An 11,451-nucleotide genomic window follows, 5' to 3' on the forward strand; every position below is an offset into this window, starting at 1 on the left:
TGTGCTCAGGCGGCGGCGGTCCGGCGCGGCGGTGGGGCAACCTGGCGCAGGCGTGGGAGGCTGGCTGCGCGGCGGCGCTGCCGTTGGCGGCGGAGCTCGCGGTGGTGCGGGGTGGCGGCGCCTGCTCGGCCCAGATCTGGGCCCCTTCGGGCCCATCTGGGCCGCGGTGGGCCGGCGGCTTCTCATCGACGGCGGAGCCCCCTGGAGGTGCAGTTAGGGCGTAGGAAGGCTGGGTGGGGGTGTTGGGAAACATAGTAATTTCAAAAAAAATTCCTACGCACACGCAAGATCATGGTGATGATATAGCAACGAGGGGAGAGTGTTGTCTACGTACCCTCGTAGACCGAAGCGGAAGCGTTGACGCAACGTAGAGGAAGTAGTTGTACGTCCTCCGGTTCAAACGATCCAAGTACCGTTACTCCGGCACCTCCGAGTTCTTGACACGCGTACAACTCGATGACGCACCCTCGATCTCCGATCCAACAGAGGCGCCGAGGGGGAGTTCCGTCAGCACGACGGCGTGGTGACGATCTTGATGTTCTCCTGTTGCAGAGCTTCGCCTAAGCACCGCTACAATATGACCGAGGTGTAATATCGTGGAGGGGGGCACCGCACACGGCTAAGGAACGATCAATGATCAACTTGTGTGTTCTAGGGTGCCCCCCTACCCCCGTATATAAAGGAGGGAGGGAGGAGGTGGCCGGCCCTAGGGGGGGCGCGCCATGAGGAGGGGGAAACCTACTCCAAGTAGGTTTCCCTCTCTTTTCCTTATCTTATTTGGAGGGGGAAGGAAAGAGTACTAGTATTAGGAAGTAGTACTAGTAGTAGTAATAGGAAGAGGGGGAAGGAGAAAGGAAAGGGGGGGCCGGCCCCCCTCCCCAATTCGGATTGGGCTTGGGGGGGCGCGCCCCCTTCCCTTGCTCCTTCTCTCTTCCTCCTACATGGGCCCAATAAGGCCCATATACCTCCCGGGGGGTTCCGGTAACCTCCCGGGGCTCCAAACTTCTCCGGAACCTTTCCGGTGTCCAAATATATCCGTCCAATATATCAATCTTTATGTCTCGACCATTTCGAGACTCCTCGTCATGTCCGTAATCATATCCGGAACTCCGAACAACCTTCGGTACATCAAAATACATAAACTCATAATATAACTGTCATCGAAACCTTAAGCGTGCGGACCCTACGGTTCGAGAACGATGTAGACATGACTGAGACACATCTCTGGTCAATAACCAATAGCGGGACCTGGATGCCCATATTGGTTCCTACATATTCTACGAAGATCTTTATCGGTCAAACCGCATAACAACATACGTTGTTCCCTTTGTCATCGGTATGTTACTTGTCCGAGATTCGATCGTCGGTATCCAATACCTAGTTCAATCTCGTTATCGACAAGTCTCTTTACTCGTTCTGTAATACTTCATCTTATAACTAACTCATTAGTTACATGCTTGCAAGGCTTAAGTGATGAGCATTGCCGAGAGGGCCCAGAGATACCTCTCCGACAATCGGAGTGACAAAACCTAATCTCGAATTATGCTAACTCAACATGTACCTTCGGAGACACCTGTAGTACTCCTTTATAATCACCCAGTTACGTTGTGACGTTTGGTAGTACCCAAAGTGTTCCTCCGGTAAACGGGAGTTACACAATTCTCATAGTTACAGGAACATGTATAAGTCATGAAGGAAGCAATAGCAGAATACTAAACGATCAAGTGCTAAGCTAACGGGATGGGTCATGTCAATCACCTCATAATCAAATGACAACACATGTCAATGGTTAGGAAACATAACCATCTTTGATTAATGAGCTAGTCAAGTAGAGGCATACTAGTGACTATATGTTTGTCTATGTATTCACACATGTATCATGTTTCCGGTTAATACAATTCTAGCATGAATAATAAACATTTATCATGATATGAGGAAATAAATAATAACTTTATTATTGCCTCTAGGGCATATTTCCTTCAGTCTCCCACTTGCACTAGAGTCAATAATCTAGATTACATAGTAATGATTCTAACACCCATGGAGTCTTGGTGCTGATCATGTTTTGCTCGTGAGAGAGGCTTAGTCAACGGGTCTGCAACATTCAGATCCGTATGTATCTTGCAAATCTCTATGTCTCCCACTTGGACTTGGTCCCGAATGGAATTGAAGCGTCTCTTGATGTGCTTGGTCCTCTTGTGAAATCTGGATTCCTTTGCCAAGGCAATTGCACCAATATTGTCACAGAAGATCTTCATTGGTCCCGATGCACTAGGTATGACACCTAGATCGGAAATGAACTCCTTCATCCAGACTCCTTCATTTGCTGCTTCAAAAGCAGCTATGTACTCCGCTTCACATGTAGATCCCGCCACGACGCTTTGTTTAGAACTGCACCAACTTACAGCTCCACCGTTTAATAAAAACACGTATCCGTCTGCGATTTAGAATCGTCCGGATCAGTGTCAAAGCTTGCATCGACGTAACCATTTACGACTAGCTCTTTGTCACCTCCATATACGAGAAACATATCCTTAGTCCTTTTCAGGTATTTCAGGATGTTCTTGACCGCTGTCCAGTGATCCACTCCTGGATTACTTTGGTACCTACCTGCCAAGCTTATTGCTAAGCATACGTCAGGTCTGGTACACAGCATTGCATACATGATAGAGCCTATGGCTGAAGCATAGGGAACATCTTTCATTTTCTCTCTATCTTCTACTGTGGTCGGGCATTGAGTTTGACTCAACTTCACACCTTGTAGCACAGGCAAGAATCCTTTCTTTGCCTGATCCATTTTGAACTTTTTCAAAATTTTGTCAAGGTATGTACTTTGTGAAAGTCCTATTAAGCTTCTTGATCTATCTCTATAGATCTTGATGCCCAATATGTAAGCAGCTTCACCGAGGTCTTTCATAGAAAAACTTTTATTCAAGTATCCCTTTATGCTATCCAGAAATTCTATATCATTTCCAATTAATAATATGTCATCAACATATAAAACTAGAAATGCTACAGAGCTCCCACTCACTTTCTTGTAAATACAGGCTTCTCCAAAAGTCTGTATAAAACCATATGCTTTGATCACACTATCAAAACGTTTATTCCAACTCCGAGATGCTTGCACCAGTCCATAAATGGAACGTTGGAGCTTGCACACTTTGTCAGCACCTTTTGGATCAACAAAACCTTCAGGTTGCATCATATACAACTCTTCTTCTAGAAATCCATTCAAGAATGCAGTTTTGACATCCATTTGCCAAATTTCATAATCATGAAATGCAGCAATAGCCAACATGATTCGGACAGACTTAAGCATCGCTACGGGTGAGAAAGTCTCATCGTAGTCAACCCCTTGAACTTGTCGAAAACCTTTTGCAACAAGTCGAGCTTTGTAGACAGTAACATTACCATCAGCGTCAGTCTTCTTCTTAAAGATCCATTTATTCTCAATGGCTTGCCGATCATCGGGCAAGTCAACCAAAGTTCATACTTTGTTTTCATACATGGATCCTATCTCAGATTTCATGGCCTCTAGCCATTTTGCGGAATCTGGGCTTATCATCGCTTCCTCATAGTTCGTAGGTTCATCATGGTCTAGTAACATGACTTCCAGAATAGGATTTCCGTACCACTCTGGTGCGGATCTTACTCTGGTAGACCTACGAGGTTCAGTAGAAACTTGATCTGAAGTTTCATGATCAATATCATTAGCTTCCTCACTAATTGGTGTAGTTGTCACAGGAACCGGTTCTTGTGATGAACTACTTTCCAATAAGGGAGTAGATACAGTTATCTCATCAAGTTCTACTTTCCTCCCACTCACTTCTTTCGAGAGAAACTCCTTCTCTAAAAAGGATCCGATTTTAGCAACGAAAATCTTGCCTTCAGATCTGTGATAGAAGGTGTACCCAATTGTCTCCTTTGGGTATCCTATGAAGACACATTTCTCCGATTTGGGTTTGAGCTTATCTGGTTGAAGTTTCTTCACATAAGCATCGCAGCCCCAAACTTTGAGAAACGGCAACTTTGGTTTCTTGCCAAACCACAGTTCATAAGGTGTCGTCTCAACGGATTTTTATGGTGCCCTATTTAACGTGAATGCGGCCGTCTCTAAAGAATAACCCCAAAACGATAGCGGTAAATCGGTAAGAGACATCATAGATCGCACCATATCAAGTAAAGTACGATTACGACGTTCGGACACACCATTTCGCTGTGGTGTTCCAGGTGGCGTGAGTTGCGAAACTATTCCACATTGTTTCAAATGTAAACCAAACTCGTAACTCAAATATTCTCCTCCACGATCAGATCGTAGAAACTTTATTTTCTTGTTACGATGATTTTGTACTTCACTCTGAAATTCTTTGAACTTTTCAAATGTTTCAGACTTGTGCTTCATCAAGTAGATATACACATATCTGCTCAAATCATCTGTGAAGGTGAGGAAATAACGATATCCGCCACGAGCCTCAACATTCATCGGACCACATACATCTGTATGTATGATTTCCAACAAATCTGTTGCTCTCTCCATAGACCCGGAGAACGGTGTTTTGGTCATCTTGCCCATGAGGCACGGTTCGCAAGTACCAAGTGATTCATAATCAAATGATTCCAGAAGTCCATCAGTATGGAGTTTCTTCATGCGTTTTACACCGATATGACCTAAACGGCAGTGCCACAAATATGTTGCACTATCATTATCAACTCTGCATCTTTTGGCATCAACATTATGAATATGTGTATCACTACTATCGAGATTTAATAAAAATAGACCACTCTTTAAGGGTGCATGACCATAAAAGATATTACTCATATAAATAGAACAACCATTATTCTCTGATTTAAATGAATAACCGTCTCGCATTAAACAAGATCCAGATATAATGTTCATGCTCAACGCAGGCACCAAATAACAATTATTCAGGTCTAAACTAATCCCGATGGTAGATGTAGAGGTAGCGTGCCCATCGCGATCACATCGACTTTGGAACCATTTCCCACGCGCATCGTCACCTCGTCCTTAACTAATCTTCACTTAATCCGTAGTCCCTGTTTCAAGTTGCAAATGTTAGCAACAGAACCAGTATCAAATACCCAGGTGCTACTGCGAGCATTAGTAAGGTACACATCAATAACATGTATATCACATATACCTTTGTTCACTTTGCCATCCTTCTTATCCGCCAAATACTTGGGGCAGTTCCGCTTCCAGTGTCCATTCTGCTTGCAGTAGAAGCACTTAGTTTCAGGTTTAGGTCCAGACTTGGGTTTCTTCACTTGAGCAGCATCTTGTTTGCCGTTCCTTTTGAAGTTCCCCTTCTTCTTCCCTTTGCCCCTTTTCTTGAAACCAGTGGTCTTGTTGACCATCAACACTTGATGCTCCTTTTTGATTTCTACCTCCGTGGCTTTCAGCATCGCGAAGAGCTCGGGAATAGTCTTGTTCATCCCTTGCATATTATAGTTCATCACAAAGCTCTTGTAGCTTGGTGGCAGTGATTGGAGAATTCTGTCAATTACGCTATCATCCGGAAGATTAACTCCTAGTTGAATCAAGTGATTATTATACCCAGACATTTTGAGTATATGCTCACTGACATAACTGTTCTCCTCCATTTTGCAGCTGTAGAACTTATTGGAGACTTCATATCTCTCAATCCGGGCATTTGCTTGAAATATTAACTTCAACTCCTGGAACATCTCATATGCCCCATGACGTTCAAAACGTCGTTGAAGACCCGGTTCTAAGCCGTAAAGCATGGCACACTGAATTATAGAGTAGTCATCAGCTTTGCTCTGCCAGACGTTCTTAACGTCGTCAGTTGCATCAGCAGCAGGCCTGGCACCCAGCGGTGCTTCCAGGACGTAACTCTTCTGTGCAGCAATGAGGATAATCCTCAGGTTACGGACCCAGTCCGTGTAATTGCTACCATCATCTTTCAACTTTGCTTTCTCAAGGAACGCATTAAAATTCAACGGAACAACAGCACGAGCCATCTATCTACAAACACACATAGACAAGCAAAATACTATCAGGTACTAAGTTCATGATAAATTTAAGTTCAATTAATCATATTACTAAAGAACTCCCACTTAGACAGACATCTCTCTAGTCATCTAAGTGATTACGTGATCCAAATCAACTAAACCATGTCCGATCATCACGTGAGATGGAGTAGTTTCAATGGTGAACATCTCTATGTTGATCATATCTACTATATGATTCACGCTCGACCTTTCGGTCCCCGTGTTCCGAGGCCATATCTGTATATGCTAGGCTCGTCAAGTATAACCTAAGTATTCCACGTGTGCAACTGTTTTGCACCCGTTGTATTTGAACGTAGAGCCTATCACACCCGATCATCACGTGGTGTCTCAGCACGAAGAACTTTCGCAACGGTGCATACTCAGGGAGAACACTTCTTGATAATTAGTGAGAGATCATCTTAAAATGCTACCGTCAATCAAAGCAAGATAAGATGCATAAAGGATAAACATCACATGCAATCAATATAAGTGATATGATATGGCCATCATCATCTTGTGCTTGTGATCTCCATCTTCGAAGCACCATCGTGATCACCATCGTCACCGGCGCGACACCTTGATCTCCATCGTAGCATCGTTGTCGTTACGCCATCTATTGCTTCTACGACTATCGCTACCGCTTAGTGATAAAGTAAAGCAATTACAGGGCGTTTGCATTTCATACAATAAAGCGACAACCATATGGCTCCTGCCAGTTGCCGATAACTTCGGTTACAAAACATGATCATCTCATACAATAAAATATAGCATCATGTCTTGGCTATATCACATCACAACATGCCCTGCAAAAACAAGTTAGACGTCCTCTACTTTGTTGTTGCAAATTTTACGTGGCTGCTACGGGCTTAAGCAAGAACCAATCTCACATACGCATCAAAACCACAACGATAGTTTGTCAAATAGACTCCGTTTTAACCTTCACAAGGACCGGGCGTAGCCACACTCGGTTCAACTAAAGTGAGAGAGACAGACACCCGCCAGCCACCTTTAAGCACGAGTGCTCGTAACGGTGAAACCAGTCTCGCGTAAGCGTACGCGTAATGTCGGTCCAGGCCGCTTCATCTCACAATACCGCTGAACCAAAGTATGACATGCTGGTAGGCAGTATGACTTATATCGTCCACAACTCACTTGTGTTCTACTCGTGCATATAACATCAACGCATAAAACCTAGGCTCGGATGCCACTGTTGGGAAACGTAGTAATTTCAAAAAAAATTCCTACGCACACGCAAGATCATGGTGATGATATAGCAACGAGGGGAGAGTGTTGTCTACGTACCCTCGTAGACCGAAGCGGAAGCGTTGACGCAACATAGAGGAAGTAGTCGTACGTCCTCCGGTTCAACCGATCCAAGTACCGTTACTCCGGCACCTCCGAGTTCTTGACACGCGTACAGCTCGATGACGCACCCTCGATCTCCGATCCAGCAGAGGCGCCGAGGGGGAGTTCCGTCAGCACGACGGCGTGGTGACGATCTTGATGTTCTCCTGTTGCAGAGCTTCGCCTAAGCACCGCTACAATATGACCGAGGTGTAATATCGTGGAGGGGGGCACCGCACACGGCTAAGGAACGATCAATGATCAACTTGTGTGTTCTAGGGTGCCCCCCTACCCCCGTATATAAAGGAGGGAGGGAGGAGGTGGCCGGCCCTAGGGGGGCGCGCCATGAGGAGGGGGAAACCTACTCCAAGTAGGTTTCCCTCTCTTTTCCTTATCTTATTTGGAGGGGGAAGGAAAGAGTACTAGTATTAGGAAGTAGTACTAGTAGTAGTAATAGGAAGAGGGGGAAGGAGAAAGGAAAGGGGGGGCCGGCCCCCCTCCCCAATTCGGATTGGGCTTGGGGGGCGCGCCCCCTTCCCTTGCTCCTTCTCTCTTCCTCCTACATGGGCCCAATAAGGCCCATATACCTCCCGGGGGGTTCCGGTAACCTCCCGGGGCTCCAAACTTCTCCGGAACCTTTCCGGTGTCCAAATATATCCGTCCAATATATCAATCTTTATGTCTCGACCATTTCGAGACTCCTCGTCATGTCCGTAATCATATCCGGGACTCCGAACAACCTTCGGTACATCAAAATACATAAACTCATAATATAACTGTCATCGAAACCTTAAGCGTGCGGACCCTACGGTTCGAGAACGATGTATACATGACTGAGACACATCTCTGGTCAATAACCAATAGCGGGACCTGGATGCCCATATTGGTTCCTACATATTCTACGAAGATCTTTATCGGTCAAACCGCATAACAACATACGTTGTTCCCTTTGTCATCGGTATGTTACTTGTCCGAGATTCGATCGTCGGTATCCAATACCTAGTTCAATCTCGTTATCGACAAGTCTCTTTACTCGTTCTGTAATACTTCATCTTATAACTAACTCATTAGTTACATGCTTGCAAGGCTTAGGTGATGAGCATTGCCGAGAGGGCCCAGAGATACCTCTCCGACAATCGGAGTGACAAAACCTAATCTCGAATTATGCTAACTCAACATGTACCTTCGGAGACACCTGTAGTACTCCTTTATAATCACCCAGTTACGTTGTGACGTTTGGTAGTACCCAAAGTGTTCCTCCGGTAAACGGGAGTTACACAATTCTCATAGTTACAGGAACATGTATAAGTCATGAAGGAAGCAATAGCAGAATACTAAACGATCAAGTGCTAAGCTAACGGGATGGGTCATGTCAATCACCTCATTCTCCTAATGATGTGATCCCATTAATCAAATGACAACACATGTCAATGGTTAGAAAACATAACCATCTTTGATTAATGAGCTAGTCAAGTAGAGGCATACTAGTGACTATATGTTTGTCTATGTATTCACACATGTATCATGTTTCTGGTTAATACAATTCTAGCATGAATAATAAACATTTATCATGATATGAGGAAATAAATAATAACTTTATTATTGCCTCTAGGGCATATTTCCTTCAGGGGGCGGCACCGTCGCCGGCTTGCTGCAGCGGGGCGGCAGCGGCTTTGCGGGCCCGAGATGGGCCTGGCCGGGCCCGGGGTGGCCTGGTGTGCCACTGCGGCCACGTCCGGTCGGCACCCGCGACGGTGCTGGAGGCACAGGCCTCCCGCACAATGGTGGTGGAGGTGGTTCCCTCCGGCGCGGCTCCGGTGCTGCCCCTCCCGATTTCTAGCGCTCCTCTCTCCATCCTCTAGGCCTCGTGATGGCGGTCTCAATGAGGCGGCATGGATGACTTCAAGACCGTGGTGGCGTATGTTGGTTGGTGGTTGGCTGGCTGGTTGGCTCCGGATCGGACGGATAGTGGTGGTTGGGATGCGGGAGAAATCCCTGCCGGTTCTTCCGGCGCCGACGCGGTGTCGCCTGCGGGCGTCGCCTTTCCTTCCTGAGGGGCGTAGGTGTTACCCATCCTCCACTCCTCGCCGCGTGTCGGGGGAAACCGTAGGACATGTCCGGGCAGCAGCGTCGTCGTCGTCGCCCCCCTTCTTGGAGGTGCTGCTTGGTTACGCGGCGATTCGGAGCCTTGGTGTGTGGTGGGACGAATCCGGAGGGCGCAGCGGTGGCGGATCATCTTAGCTTTGCCGAGTTGCCGTTGTTGGCATTTTGTTCTTCTTCTTTCTCTTTTGGGCTTGATGTGCTGTGCGCCCCAGCAGTTACCGTGTGATTGGTGGAAGTTGCTTTATTTATAAAGCGGGGGGAAACCCTTTTTCGGTAAATGTCAAACATATATCATTAGATTCATCATCATATGTATCCCTCCGTGTCCTGATTCACTATAGTCTCCTCGTATTCTGGGTCATATTTTGACCAAGAAAAATGTAAGTTGTACGTAGCAAAAATAGCATCATTAGAAACTACATTCATATAAGAATCCAACAAATACAAGTCATCCGGGTCTTACTGCCGCCTAGGCACCTCTCGGCTCAAGGACCGACTACTCTCCGATGTCAGCGTCTGCTTTAGTTGAATGCTCTCTTATCAATTGATGTACTGGTAAGGTATGTATTTGATTGATAAATACACAAGAATAATCTTATGCATTAATTAATTCACACTTATTTCCCATGAAAAATAGAATAAGTTCGCATTTTAGGTGAAGGAGAGCTCTGCAAATTAATGAGCGACATGACTCCTCCCTGGCATTGTATCTCTACTCCTGAAAGGGGGACAACAGTGATAGTAGTGCGCGGGGGCCAACGCAAAATCAGGCTCCAGAGCGTCGGGGCATCACTGGAGGAACTATGGATCACAGAATTCAGGGAATGATCTAACAGACAATGGTTATGGATCTTCTCCATTGGAGGAATTCATGATCAATAAGACCCTATATCTATTGAGCTCGTAGATATTGTGGGATGTGATCGAGTTCACGTTTCCTGGTTTCTTCTTCGGATTGCTACGTCTCTTGTACTAGACTTTTCTGGGTTTGATAAGGAAACACTCGGTCATTAGTTGTTGCATTTGTTGGTACAAAGAAGCGAACAGAATAATTTTTGGTTACATGATATCATTGTGTTCTGTGTAAACTGAGCAACTCTATTCAGAAATTGTGTGCTATGTAAACTGAGCAACTATATTCAGATGATTCAAGATTATTGTAGCATGGAGGCTTGTTCCATGTGGTATCTGTCTTTTTATGATTCTTTCATTTGTTATGACTTATGACTATCCTTTCTTTTAATTCTTGTTATTTCATATTTGTTTGCAGGAATCCACATGGTGTATCTTGCCCAATACTTCCCAAATGTGACTATTCTGATCAAGCACCTTTGGTGAGTTTCTCTTTAGATTTTAGAAGGTATATATTGATGCAAAGTTAGTAAAAGATCATTCTGTCTGTAGCAAGAATTGATAGACGCTGTACTTTTTTAGATGCTCCGTATAAACCGTGTAAGATAGCAGCGGGGAGTTTACATCAATATATTGGTACAATTATTATGGCGGGTGTTCTATGTCCCTTCGCTTAGGTGCTAGGCCTTAGAATTTCAGAGAGATTCAAGGAAGATAATGGACAAGTACATTGGTATGAATAGGTCATCGACTTTGACAGAAAATGCATACAGATTATCAGTTTTCCTGCTGAGTTGTACTATTATGCTATAGAATACGCATAATTAGTTACATATCAGTGGGCTACTCATCTGGTTAGTTTTCTCAAGCCATTTTCTCTGTGTGTGTATATGTTATTTTCCTTTTTACACTAACAAGAGTTTCATACTATTTGTACATTGGTATGAATAGGTCGTCGACTTTGACATAAAATGCATACAGATTATTAGTTTTCCTGCTGAGTTGTACTATTATGCTACAGAATACGCATAATTAGTTACAGATCAGTGGGCTACTCATCTGGTTAGTTTTCTCAAGCCATTTTTTTCTGTGTGTGTATATGTATATGTTATTTTCCTTTTT

The 11,451-nt window shown here is 44.8% G+C and overlaps 1 pseudogene; it reads left to right on the forward strand.

Annotated features, from left to right (window-relative positions):
- Positions 1–9,266: 9,266 nt before the first annotated feature.
- Positions 9,267–11,451, forward strand: part of LOC119357526 — a 6,994-nt pseudogene continuing 4,809 nt past the window's right edge.

Source organism: Triticum dicoccoides, chromosome 2A (genome assembly GCF_002162155.2).
Source record: "Triticum dicoccoides isolate Atlit2015 ecotype Zavitan chromosome 2A, WEW_v2.0, whole genome shotgun sequence".
Taxonomy (NCBI): domain Eukaryota; kingdom Viridiplantae; phylum Streptophyta; class Magnoliopsida; order Poales; family Poaceae; genus Triticum; species Triticum dicoccoides.